This window comes from Narcine bancroftii, chromosome 4 (assembly GCF_036971445.1).
Source record: "Narcine bancroftii isolate sNarBan1 chromosome 4, sNarBan1.hap1, whole genome shotgun sequence".
Taxonomy (NCBI): Eukaryota; Metazoa; Chordata; class Chondrichthyes; order Torpediniformes; family Narcinidae; genus Narcine; species Narcine bancroftii.
In genome coordinates this window covers 242,569,857-242,584,065 of record NC_091472.1, presented here as the reverse complement: position 1 = coordinate 242,584,065, position 14,209 = coordinate 242,569,857, and the positions used below count along the sequence as shown (strand labels likewise).

At 41.4% G+C, this 14,209-nt stretch overlaps 1 protein-coding gene across 5 annotated transcripts in view; it reads left to right on the top strand.

Moving 5' to 3' along the window:
- The window catches only part of kcnh3 (potassium voltage-gated channel, subfamily H (eag-related), member 3), a 698,780-nt gene that overhangs the window by 16,445 nt on the left and 668,126 nt on the right, over window positions 1-14,209 (top strand). The window contains exons 2-4 of one of the 5 annotated variants that reach the window (XR_011356507.1): window positions 2,492-2,548; window positions 5,279-5,382; window positions 13,435-13,777. The exons of 2 other annotated variants lie outside the window; for them this stretch is intronic. The gene's annotated coding sequence lies outside the window, so the exon portion shown is untranslated. Of the gene's footprint in view, window positions 1-2,491; window positions 2,549-5,235; window positions 5,431-13,434; window positions 13,778-14,209 lie in introns of those variants that run through there. 2 more of the 5 variants (XR_011356506.1, XR_011356508.1) reach the window with 2 other exon arrangements.

The following is a 14,209-nucleotide window of genomic DNA, read 5'->3' as shown; positions in this document are numbered from 1 at the left end:
AAAGAACAAATGAAAATTTATGTAAAGCATCATAGTAAATGCAGTGACTGATTTTAGATCTGCCCTAAAAGATACATTGCCTTTGCTTACTAATGCTCAGACTTGCACTCTTGTTTTCTGCTCTATATGTATCTAGCGTTTTGGGTAACAACGGAGGTATGTACACTTCAAACAAGATAGAAGGAGCCCTACTGAGTCCATCGCGGCTCCTAACAGAACAATCCAAACAATCTCAATCTCTTGTCTGATTTCCCAGTATCCCAGCAATTTATTCTCTAGTATGAGCTCATGAAATCCACTTTGATAATTTTGGTTATCCAAGGAGTAATTTAACCTTCCAGTGCACCTTTGGAATGTGGGAGCTAACACAATTATAGGGAAAATGTACAAACAGCAGATGGACATTACCCAAGTTCAGGGCCAAACTTAGGTTCCTGGATGGGCAGAGCAGTCTTGCAAACTGCTGCACCAACATGTCACCCACTTTTAAAGTGAAACCAGGCAGATTGTGGTGGATTTTATCCCGATCTGGATTTGTGACATGGTGCAGCTGGCTAGTATTTTGGTACAACGGAATACCACTTTCTGCTTCACATTGTGAATATTTGATTTATAAAGTGACTATCAAAAAGCTTTCAATAATGGATGACAGTAGTTCTGCCCCTGGTAAAGCTCAATCCAGGAAATAAACAGATATGATGAAACCCTCCTTCATTTTGATGCTCAATGTAGATGGACCACAAGTGTTTAGTGCCCTAAGATGTGAATTCTCTTAATGCAGGAGAGATTAACAATATCTTGTCTTCATTGACAGTATGATGGTGGGAAGAATTACTAGCTTCAAGTTCCTGAGCATTCAGAGGTCAGAGGACCTCTCCTAGGGCTGCACATTGAGGCATCTGTGAAGAAGAGGATAACTCCTCTACACTTAAGGATTTTTTTGAAAATTTTATTTAAATGTTGTCCATGCATGTAGTAACATCCAAGTATAAAATATGACAATCAAATATTAATATCAAATCTATTGCATGATGATATAAACCCCCTCTCCCCCCCCCCCCACTAAACTATGTTTAATGACTTTGAGGAGATTCAGCTGGAGTCAGATACTCTATTGAATTTCTACAGATATGCCGAAGAAAGTAAATTGACTGATTGTATCACAGTGACTATATTATGTGATTATAGCCAAGAATGTTTTTTAAAAATCCTGTCAGATTGGAGAGATAATGTGTATTAGCCATGTAAAACAAAGATTTCCCTAATTGCAAGCATGAAAGCTTTCCTTTGCTATCAGTGATCCATTACTTAATTCATGATGACCCACTAGCATTTAATGACTTCCTGCAAGAATGTGATCCATTCAGCATAACTTCCATACACCCATTTCTGTTGCCATTTTTATTAATGGCGCACTCACATTTCTCGACTCTGCTAGCAAAAGTTCAAAGAAAGAGCTTACGTTGACACTTTTATTTAATACTTCTAATAATTTATTATTAGGGTGACACTATTAGACTCAAGATTCAATTTTGTTGTCATGTAATAAAGACGGTGCAATTACACCTAATTTGTTTTTGTCTGCTATAAGGCGGACAGATTCACCATCGGCAAAAGTTGCCTGAAGCTTCTGAGGCACCACTAGGTTAATGTAATGGTTAGCCCAGCACCAGCTACCCGGCTTCGAATCTGGCGCTGTCTGTAAGGTGTTGGTGTGTTCTCTTTGTGGTACTGGTTCATGGGCCTGTTATCATACTGTATCTATACATTTAAAGAACATACAGCCTATTTCATGTCATTACAGTTTTCTAAAATCTGTAATAATCCAAGAAATTTTGCAAATAATTGCACGCAAACAACAATAATATGGTCATGCATTTGAATTTTAGTGTTTTGGTTGAGAGACAAATATATTTCACTGGATTATCCTGTGTAGAACCCTTGTTCTTGCGTGGCCCAGATGCAGAGGATCCACATCATTTGTCCTAGGCAACCTGGAGGCCAGTAGAGGTCCAGATGGAAAATGGGTAGTGTGCAACAAGCACACCATATGCACACTGCCGACAGCCTTCATGATGTTCAGATGTATCAGAGATGGAAGCACCGTAAGTGGCCACTCTCTGAGGTAGAAAATAAGGAGGGTCTTCTTGGCTGCACGTGATCTGTTGCCATATTATTAACTGGGTTGGTAATTTTGGTGAAGTAACTGGGGAAGCAATCAAGCTGAGAACAGGAAATTCAAGCTGATCTTTAATGGTAATGGGCTTTTAACAGCCATAGAAATAAATGACAATGGGAACCTTAAAATTATTGATGTCCGATGTCTAATTAGCATGTCAGCCCCTCTGGAAGAGAAATGAGAAAATGCAACAAGATTTTGTTGGAGAGTATATATATATATATTTTTAAAACTTGTCACCTAAATTAATATTTAAAATATACAGTTTGATATTTACACATTGCCTAATTACATTTTTGATCTTTTAACAAGAATAAATGTTACGCAGCCCTGAGTCAACAGTCAATTCACAGTCAACCCGACTGACAGGTGAGATTTGGCGATGTTAACCTTGCAAATTCAACTTGCTAATCATTTCTAACTGTTTAAAGCATTATAATTTACTAGTAGTAGTAGTATCCCGCTGGTTTCAATTTGAGAATCTTGGGTTCGAGCTGGGATGACTTTGCATTAATAATTTGCAGAGTAAGTGCTAACTCACTTGCCTGCTCTCTCCAATGGACCGGTTGTCCTGATCTAGCATTCATTCATTTGGCCGTGGTTAGCAAATTGTCAGAAATCTGCAGGTGTACCAGACATTTAGGAAGGCAGTTGGTATGCTGGCATCCTCTTGCTTTTCCTTGAGAAATTAAATACAATTCTTAAAATGTCTCCCTGCAATTATCGAGGATGTTAGTGCATTTGCTCGAGGTTCACTTGCCTGGTTTCTGGGATGGCAGGTCTGTTGGTGGAGAAAGTGAGTTGTTTTGGCCTCTACTTCTGCTGAAAAGAACTGCAGTTGCTGGAAATCGGAAATGAATCCAGAAACTGAAGGAAACATTCAGCAGATCAGGGACAAAGAGTGGGAGAGCCACAAAGTAAACATCTCGGGTCCCAGATTTTTCATCATAATTTTTCATCTTTATTCATTACAGTTTTTTTAGAAGAATGAAAAATGACCTGAATGAGAAGTACAAAATTAATTGATGGCTCAATAGAGTAAATACAAGGAGAATAATTTCCCTAACTCAGGCCCCTTGGTATTATGTTACTGTAACAAAATGGAGGTTTTGCCATTTAGAACTGAAAAGAGAAGGAATATCTTCACTCAGAAGTTTGCAAATCATTGATTTAATTCAAATCTGAAATTGATAGATTTTTGAGACATAGCAGGAAAATGGTGTTAATTTGGATGATCAGCCACAATCTTGTTGAACAACAAAACATGCTCAAGAGTTGAATTGATCATGCTTGTTCCATTTCTTTTGATTTTTAAGATCACTAAAATTGACAACATAATCACTATTGTGTGCTCACGTATTAAGACTGTCAAGTGAATTGTACAGATAACAGCTTCCTTCGTCATTAGATAGACTCATTATTATTGACCATTAAGCAAAAAATATTGATACTGGTACTGAAAAAGTTTGGAATCTCTCATGATGTTTACGAATGGGGATTGAAAAAATCTGGAGCGAGAAAACATTCTACTGGTTAAAATCACCATGTTGAACAGGTTAATATGAGAAGAAAGGTCAAAGCCCGCTAAGACCTAGCCTCCTTCCAATAGCAAAGTAGTTATAGTGCATTCCTTGGAGAAAGCAAAAGGATGTCTCGCCAATAATAGAAAATGTAATAGATACCCGGGTTTAAAGGTTTTAAAAGGGATCAGAGGCAAAAGAAGGGGGGTGGGTGTGTTATAGTATTACTAATCATGGATGGTATCACATCTGCAGAAAGCGAGGACATCAGTGTAGGTGGAAGCAGGGGTGCAGAACTAATTTTTTAGGTGCAGGAAACAAGAAGGTCTTGTGAGAACTGGCTTTGGTGGCTGCCATGTAATATTTGGCATTCTATAATTGAGAGTGTTGTCTTTTCTTTGGCTTGGCTTCGCGGATGAAGATTTATGGAGGGGGTAAAAGTCCACGTCAGCTGCAGGCTCGTTTGTGGCTGACAAGTCCGATGCAGGACAGGCAGACACGGTTGCAGCGGCTGCAGGGGAAAATTGGTTGGTTGGGGTTGGGTGTTGGGTTTTTCCTCCTTTGCCTTTTGTCAGTGATTTAATAATATGACAAAGTATTGCATGGTTACACCCACTAATTATCATATAATTAACAACAAAAAGAAATAGGTGGTAATCATGTATTTTACCAATTTTAAAATGAATTACAACTTACCAGAGATAAAGCAAATGTTTTTTTTTGCACTTTTAGCCACCTAATTTGGAACTAAATATGAAAAAAGAGTGAATAATGAACTATTGCTGTCCTGGCTCCAGCTTCCCTGCCTACCTGGCTTAACCTGCCCCCTCCCCCTACCCCCCCCACCCCACCCACTGCCTCTCCGGCCACGCCGGCTTTCCCCAGACCCGACTTCAGCTTCAGCTCCCCAGTGCCCCCAACATCCCCCAATCCCACCTCCGGCTTAGCCTGCCTCGGTCGCTCCAGCTCTCCAAGCCCACTTAACCAGCCCCAGCCCCCCACTTTCCTAGCCCTGGCTCTTCTTACATCCTCCTTTTCACTTTACTGTTTCTGTTACTCACTTTTTTGATGTTTCCTCTTTAGTTTCCTTTGCTTTTCCCCACTGCCGAGCACGTGTTTTCATCAGAGGAGTTGTCAATGGCGCCAAACTCCCAGTATAACGAAACTTGGTGTATCTGATGTCATGCACACTTTTCTCGCACATGCACTTTCCCATCACTCACCCCAACACCTGTTTCCCTGATATCCCTGCTGCATCTTATAGGTGACCGCTGCCACCACATTTCAATCCCTACTACGGTAGTTTAAATTCCCCTCTTTTTTGGGCGGGTGTTTTTTTTACAGAGGTGCAGGAGCGGTGCTCCCGTGCACACCTGCAGCACTGCACCCTGGGTGGAAGTCAGATACAGGAAGGGAGCAATCATTGTATTGGGAGAAGTCGTTAGGCTCCCAAATAGCCCTTGGCACATTGAGGCACAGATTAGTTAGTCGGCAGATTTTGGATTGCAAATGTAACAGTTGTTGTTGTTATAGTAGACTTCAACACCCCAAATATTGACTGGCACCTCCTTTCTTCAAGAGGGATGGATGGCACAGAATTTGTCAGGTGCATCCAAGAAGGATGCCTGACACAGAATGTGGATCAGCCAACAAGAGGAGAGGCCATCCTGGATCAAGTACTAGGTAATGAACCTGGTCAGATGACAGACCTCTTGGTGGGAGAACATTTTGGTGAGGCTAATCATGATTTTCTGACCTTTAGCAAAGCTATGGATAAGGTTAAGAGAAGACAAAATGGACAAGTGTTTAATTGGGGAAGGACTAATGATGATTAAATTAGGCCGGAACTGGGAGAGTAAATTAGGAACACAAAAAAAATACCAAAGTAATGTGGAGGATGTTTAGGGACTACTTGTACAGGGATCGGGATAGGTTTGTCCCTCTGAGAAGGATAAGGCAACCATGGTTGACAAGACAGGTGTGATGGCTAGTTAAGGGGGGAAAAAAAAACATACATAAGATTTAGGAAGCAAACAACAGGAAGGGCTCATGAGAATTATATGGTAGCTGCAAAGGAACTTGGGATTAGAAGACTAGGGAGAGCTTGAATGGGGCATGAAAAGTTCTTGGCAAGTGGGATTAAGGCATTCAATGCATTCGTGAAGAACAGAAGGATGACGAGAATGAAGGTGTGTCTGCTTAAGGATAAAGGAAGCATCATGTGTCTGGAGGCAGAGTAGCTGGGGGAGGTTGTAAATGAACCCTTTGCTTCAGTATTCACCAGAGAGAGGGACTTTGATCAAGGTGAAGTCAGAATTGAAGAAGCATATGTGCCAGAGCATCTTGAGGTTAAGAAATAGGAAGTGCTGGATCTTCTTGAAAACATTAGGATCAGATGAGATATACCTCATCTTTCTACAGTAAGCAAGGGAAGAGATTGCTGGAGGACTGACAATGATCTTTGCATCTTCCCTGGCCACAGCAGAGATACCAGAGGATTGGAAATGGCATATGTGGTCTCCTTGTTTTTAATTTAAAAACAAAATGGGAGAATCCTGGGAATCACAGATCAGTGGTAAAACACAAAAGTCATTGTGGTCGAAGTTAAACTGGAGAACCTCAACAGGTCAAACAGTTTACTTTATATTGCAAAGATAAAGATACATAACCAACGTTTTGAGCTCGAGCCCTTCTTCGAGGTATGAAAAAATGTAGGCAGGCGCCTGGATAAAATGTGGGGGGAGGGGTAAGAAGAGGAGCACTGTCCCACAGGCAGCAGGTGGATAAGGGAGGGAGGGCACATCAGCAAGCTGGGTGAGGAGGGATGGCTCTGTGAATGGAGAGAGAGAAGTGGTGGAGAAAGAAAATTCCCCACCTGCACGTCCACAGTGACTAAATGATATTATGTCTTGCTTAAATCATAACCTTAAACAAAGAGGAGGGAGGGAGAAAGGAGAAATAGGCTAGCAGAAACAGGAGAAATTGTTGTTAATGCAATCCGGTTGGAGAGTGCCCAGATGGAAAACTAAGTGTTGCTCCTGCAGTTTACAGGTGGTACATGAGGCCATGGACAGTCATGTCAATATGGGAATGGGGTGCAGAATTGAAGTGGTTGGCCACTGGGAGATCCCTGTCACTGATGCAGACAGAGCGAAGATGCTCAGTAAAGCCATCTCCCAGACTACGTCTGATCTCTCTGATGTGGAAAAGGCCTCAGCAAGAGCAGCTGATGCAGTAGATAACTCCTGCGGGTACACAAATGAAGGGTTGCTTCACTTGAAAGGGCTGTTTGGGGCCCCGAATTATGATGAGGGATGAGTTGTGGCACAAGTGGGACACTCCCTGCATTGCAGAGGAAGGTGCCAAGATGGTGATTGGTGGGGAGGGATGAGTGCACAAGGGAGCAGACCCCATGGAAGGCAAAGAGTGAAGGAGTGGGTAAGATGTGTTTGGTAGTGGGATCATGTTGTCAGTGGCAGAAATTATGGATGATAATGTGTTGGATGCGGAGGTTTCTAGGGTAGTAAGTGAGGACAGTTATGTTTGTTACGTCTGGAGGGAGAGGGGGCCAGGGCAGATGAGTGGGGGAAAAAGAAGAGATGTGGGTAAGGGCTAAGTTGATGGTAGTGGAGTGGAAGCCACATTTGAGGAAGAAGGATGAAGGCATTTCAGATGATGCAGATGGGAAGACCTACTCTTGGGAATAGATACAGCAGAGAAAGAGAAATTGGGAGAAAGGAATAGATTCCTTGCAGGGGATGAGGTGTGAAGATGTGTCATTGAGATAGATGTGGGATTTAGTGGTTTGTAAAATATGTCAGTGGAAAGCTCGTCTCCTGAGATAGAGAGAAGGACCAGATGAATTTGAGGTCAAGGTGGAAGTTGGCAGCGAAGTGATTGAAGTTGATGAGCCCATCACGCGTGCATGAGGCAGCACCAATGTAGTCGCCAGTATAGCGGAGGAACAGTTGAGGAGCCTTGCCTATGTCGGCTTGCAGCATGAATATCTCCTCAAAGACCACCAAGATGTAGGTGTAGCTGCGGCGCAAGGCTACTCCTTTGAAGAAAGTGGGATGAGTCAAAGGAGAAGTTATTAAGAGTGAGAAGTTCTGACGGGGAGGAGGGTGGTGGTGGAGGGTGACTGCTTGGGTCTCTTGTTTTTTTAAAAATATTTTTATTGATATTTAAAGAATAAACAATTGAATGATACAATTATACACAATGCTACAAAATTAGAAAAAAATACAAATATGATCATACAGAGCACATTCTTAATAATAAAATAAAACATAACAACACAAAAGAAAATAAAAGGAAGGAAAATAAATCCAAACTCTTTCATCTGAGCAAGGTTGAAATTTGACATGCATGAATCAAGTAACATGTTCATGGAGAGGGATAACACAGCGCCAAGATTCCCAAACAATACTCAATCTTGAGGTTGTGATAGTAGACCATAAATTACCCCATGTCTTTTGGAATTTAATATTTGAATCCTTGATAGAATATCTAATTTTTTTTCTAGACTTCAGCAAGACATAATATCATTTAGTCACTGTGGATGTGCAGGTGGGGCATTTTCTTTCTATTTTATCAACGAAGTAAAAGATAAAATTAAGCTCTCAGTGGAAGTCAATAATACATCATCCTCTTGAGATATTCCAAAAAGAGCAATTAAAGGGCAGGTTCCAATTTTAAATTTAGAATCACCAATAATATTGGAAAAATATCCTTCCAAAATTTTTCTAAGCTAGGCAGGTCCAGAACATATAAACTATTGAGGCATCACCTGTTTTACATTTGTCACATAAAGGACTCGTATATGAATAAAAATGAGACAGTCTAACTTTAGACATTAGTGCTCTGTGGACCATTTTAAATTGTAGCAAACAATGCCATGCAGAAAAGGAAATAGTAATCAGATTAAAAAGAGTCCCACTCCTCATTGCAGAGCAAAAGGCTCAAATCCTGATCCCAGGCATTCTTGATTTTAACTAACGAGGCTCATCTTAAATTAACCACTTTACACAGACAAGAGATATTAAGCCTTTATAAGGAGGTTGTAGTTCAAAAAATGAATCAAGAACATTTGCCTCATGGATTACAGGAAAATTAGAAATTTGAGATTGAACAAAGTGTCTAATTTGTAAATATCTAAAGAAAAAATTGAATTTTACCACGAGTTGTTCAAAAGATGCAAAATTGTTTTCAATAAAACGGTCTTTAAAACATTTAATATACTATCTGTGCCAGTTATTAAAGGCAGGGTCTTGGAAAGAGGGTTGAAATAGATGGTTGGATGTGTAGAACTGGCAAAAGAAAACCTCTGAAATTCAAAAAACTTTCTCAATAGTGCCCATATTCTCAAACTATGTTTAATTATTGGATGATCTGTTAATTTATATATGGAGGAGGATAAAGAGGACCCTAAAATTGCCAACATGTAACTATTCTTTGCAAAACTTAGTTCCATTTCCACCCATGAGGGTGTTCAACTCGATTATCAAATTGTAGCAAAAGAATCAAGTTATGTATATTGACCACCCAACAAAATCTAAAGTTAGGAAATGCCAAACCACCATTCCTTTTGGCTTTCTGTAGATGAACTTTATTTAGGCGGGATCTCTTGTCAAACAAAGTACTCTTTATGGGGGATAGAGGTATAAAGGGGTTGGACATACAAATTGAAAATGTAGCAGTCCAGTTCAAGGAATTTGAAGTAATTGATGAGATGGAGGGCACATGAGGTATTGCAGATATAGGTGGGGAGAGATTGTTCTGGGGAGTAAAGATGGAGTTGACGTAAGACAATATTAGTTTGGTGGCGATGGAGCATATGGAAACAATGGGTCTACCCAGATAATTGGGCTTGTGTATCTTGGCTAAGAGGTAGAACTGGGCAGTGTGGAGATGGGGAAACAATGTAACCAAAAGTGATGAGGTTGGAGATGGTGACTTAATGTGTTGTGAAGGGGTAAATTGAAGGAGGTGTCTGAGAGCTGGTCTCTGCAAGGTAGAGGTCAGTTCTCCAGACCACAACAGCACTACCTTGTCTGTGGGTCTGATCATGAAGTTAGGATTGTTGTGGAGAGAGTGGAGGGTAGAGTAGTCATTGGAGATGAGATTGGAATAAGAGATAAATGGTGAAGTTGAGAAGGTTGATGTCTTGGCAGCAATCAGAAATAAAAAGGTCCAGAGTCGGAAGCTGGCCAGGATGAGGTGTCCAAGAGGAGGAAGAAGGCTTAAATTGGAAGAAGGGGTTTTGAATGGGGGGGGGGGGTGGCGAGTCATGGTCATGAAAATGGACTGAGATGACGGAAGAAGATTTCAGCATTGTGGAGTGCAGAACTCATTAAGGTGTGGGCAAAGGGGGATGAAGGTCAGGCCTCTGCTGAGGACAAGCACTCTGCTCAGAGAGGGTAAGGTCAGAGGAGATGGTGAAGATCAGGCAAGGATCAGAGTGGGAATTGATGTGGTATAGCCCACATTGTAATATACTAATGAGTCTTACATCAGTAATTGGCAAATTATTAGAGAGGATTCAGATTTTAGATTTATTAATAAAGTATACATGACATACAACCCTGACATTCCATTTTCTGTGGGTGAGGCAGAATTACCACTTATTGGTACTGCAAAAAAATACTGTACACAAATAAAGAACTATAAACTGATAATAAATGTGAACAAACTGCAATGCAGAGAGAATTTTTTTTTAAATCTATAAAGTGGAAAAGTAAGAGTCCTTAAATGACTCTCTGAGTTTGTTGTAAAGGAGTCTGATGGTGGAGGGGTAGCAGCTGTTCCAGAACTTGGTGGTGTGAGTCTTGTGGCACCTATACCTCTTTCCTGATGGCAGCAGCAAGAACAGAGCGTGTGCAGGGTGGTGTGGATCTTTGATGATTGCTGTTGCTCTCCTACGGCAGCATTCCCTGTAAATGTTCTTGATAGTAGTGAGGGCTTTGCCTGTGATGTTCTGGCCTGTATCCACTACCTTTTGGAGGCCACGCTCAGGGGTATTGGTGTCACCATACCAGACCGTGATGCAGCCGGTCAACACACTTTCCACCAGACATCTGAAGAAATTTGCCAGGGTTTCTGATGTCATAGCCAACCTCTGCAAATTCCTGTGGAAATAAAGACACTGACACTGTGTTGGGTCCAAGAAAGATGTTCTGAGATAGTAATGCCCATGACCTTAAATTTGCTCACCTTCTCCATCTCTGATTCTCCAAATGATCCATGGATTACATACCTCTGGCTTTCCCTTCTGAAGTCAACAATCAGCTCCTTAGTTTTGGTGACATTGAGTGCAAGGTTGTTGTTGCATCATTCAGCTAAGTTTTCAATCTCCATCCTGTATGTTGACTCATCCCCTTCCTTTACACAACCCACTACTGTAATATCGTTGGCAAATTTGTAGCTGGTGTTCTTGTCGTACTGAGCCACACAGTTATAGATGTAAAATGACTAGTGAAGGGAGCGAAGAACACAGCCCTGTGATGTTCCGGTACTGATGGAGATTGTGGATGAGTTTTTCTTACCAATCCTCACTAATTGTGATTTGGGGCTTAGGAAATCCATGATCAGTGGGGTGTTGAGTTCCAGGTCTTGGAGTTTGCTAATCAGTTTTGAGGGGATGTTGGTGTTAAATGCCAAATTGTAATCGATAAAGAGCATCCTGATGAATGCATCTTTACAGTCCAGGTGTTCCAGGGCTTTGCATAGAATCGGTGAGATGTCATCTGCCATAGACCAGTTACTATGATAGATAATATCAAAGCAACTGTGGACAGCATCTGTTCTGCTTCAACACCAGCCTTTCAAAACACTTAATCACTGTTGATGTTAGTGCTACTGGTCGACAGTCATTAAGGCAGGTTGCTACACTCTCCTTAGGCACTGGTACGATTGACGCCTGTTTGAAACAGGTGAGTCCCATGCCCTGCTAGAGCAAGATATTGAAGACTTCAATGAGTACATTGGTAAGTTGGTCAGCACAAATTTTTAATACTCATCCAGGTACTCTGGGCCAGATACTTTCCTTGCATTCACTCTCTTGAAGGCAGGATGCACAGCATCCTTGGATATGGACAGGAGAGGATCATTGGGAATGTGGGGGTGTGGAAGGGGGGGTTCTTTACTGTTGCATCAAATTGGGTGCTGGGTTGAAGTAATTGATTCTCTAGGACAGGGCAGAGTACAAGTTTTTGCAGGGATAGTCAGCATGGCTTTGTGAGGGGTAAGTTTTGCTTCACGAGTTCAATTGTTTTTTTTTAGGAAGTAACAAAAGAAATTGATGAAGGATGGGCAGTAGATGTGGTGTATATGGATTTTGCTAAGGTATTTGACAAGGCCTTCTTTGGTAGATTCATTTAGAAAGTCATGAGGCATGGGATCCATGGAATCTTAGTCGTGTGGATTGGCTTGTCTGCAAAGAGCAGATGGTAGTTGTGGATGGAACATATTCAGCCTGGAGCCTTGCTCTTTGTGATTTTTATAAAAGACCTGGACAAAGAAATAGAGTGATGGGTTAGTAAGTTTGCAGATGACATGAAGGTTGGAGGTGTGGATAGTATGGAAGGTTATAACAGGATATAGGCAGGATGCAGAGTTTGGCAGAAAAGTAATACGTGGAGTTCAACTCGATGTGTGAAGTGATGCATTTTGGAAGGTCAAACCTGAAAGCAGAGTACATGGTTTATGGAAGGTTTTTTTTTAAGTGTTGAAGAACATAAATCATAAATCTCTCAAGGTTGTCATGTAGTTTGATAGGATAGTTAAGATGCTTATGGTTTGCTGGGGTTTGAATTCAAGTATTGAGAGGTAATATTGCAGCTCTATAAAATTCTGGTTAGACCACACTTGTCAACATCTCCAAGGATCTGTCCTGGAGCCTCCATGTTGATGCAATCACAAAGAAGGCCTGCCAGTGTCTATACTTTCGTGCTTGAGGAGATTTAGTATGTCACAGAAGACTCTTGAAAACCTCTTCAGGTGCACTATGGAGAGCATTCTGGCTGGTTGCATCACTGTCTGGTATGGAGGTGCCAAATCTCAGGACAAGAAAGGACTCCAGAAGGTTGTTAACTCGGCCTGTGACATCACAGGCACCAGACTTCACTCCATCGAGGACATCTACATGAGGCAGTGTCTTAAAAAAGCAGCCTCTATCCTCAAAGACCCCACCACCAGGCCACATCCTCTTCGCTCTGCTTTTCTTCTTCTTTGGCTTGGCTTCGCGGATGAAGATTTATGGAGGGGGTAAATGTCCACGTCAGCTGCAGGCTCGTTTGTGGCTGACAAGTCCGATGCGGGACAGGCAGACACGGTTGCAGCGGTTGCAGGGGAAAATTGGTTGGTTGGGGTTGGGTGTTGGGTTTTTCCTCCTTTGCCTTTTGTCAGTGAGGTGGGCTCTGCGGTCTTCTTCAAAGGAGGTTGCTGCCCGCCGAACTGTGAGGCGCCAAGATGCACGGTTTGAGGCGATATCAGCCCACTACCATCAGGAAAAAGGTACAGGAGCCTAAAGATGAGCACTTAACAGCACAAAGACAGCTTCTTCCCCGCTGCCATCAAATTCCTGAATAATTAATGAACCGAAGACACTGCCTTACTTTAGGTGCTTAACTAATTTTAATTTTTTAATATATTATTGTTGGAAGATGCTTCATAATATGAATCTTTTCTCTGTGATGCCACAAAACACCAAATTCCATGTCTTGTTCATGACAATAGATTCTGATTCTTGGAATATTGTGTCCAGTCCTGATCGTCTCATTACTGGAAGGATGTGGAAGCTATGGAAAGGATGCAGAGGAGATGACCAGGATTATGCCTGGATTGGAAAATTCATCTTGTGTGACAAGGTAATAGAGCTGGGGCTTCTCTCCTTGGAACAAAGAAGAATGAGATGTGTCCAAGTGGAGGTGATTGACAGGGAGAATAGAAGATGAAACAAGATTTGTCTGTTCCTGTTCTGGTCTCTGCATCTCATACCTCTGCATTCAGTTGCTATTTACATTATATATTTGTTTTATATTTCTTGGGAAAATAAACAGTTTCACATTGTCTTGCATTATTCTTGACTTGCCAGATGTTTGCTCTTTTGCTAATTTATTTTCCTGCAGCCTCCTCATGTCCTCTTCATAATTCACTTTCTGTCAAATCTTTGCACTATCAGCAAGAATAGCTTCTGTGCCTTCATCCAAGTCATTTATGTGAACTGAAACATTGGAGCCTCAACACCAATACCTATGATGCATCATTTGTTGTATCTTGCCATCCAGAAAAAAAAACCATTTGACCATGCACTCTTTCATTTGAGCCCCATGTTCCTCTTTTCATAGCATATTTGTTTTAAATTTAGAGGTGCAGCATGTTAATAAGTCCTTCTGGCCCACAAGCCCACATCGCTCAAATACACCCATTTAACCAATTGGCCTACTAACCTCAGACATCTTTGGAATGTGGGAGTAATCCCTATGTAGACACAGGGAGAATGTGCAGATTC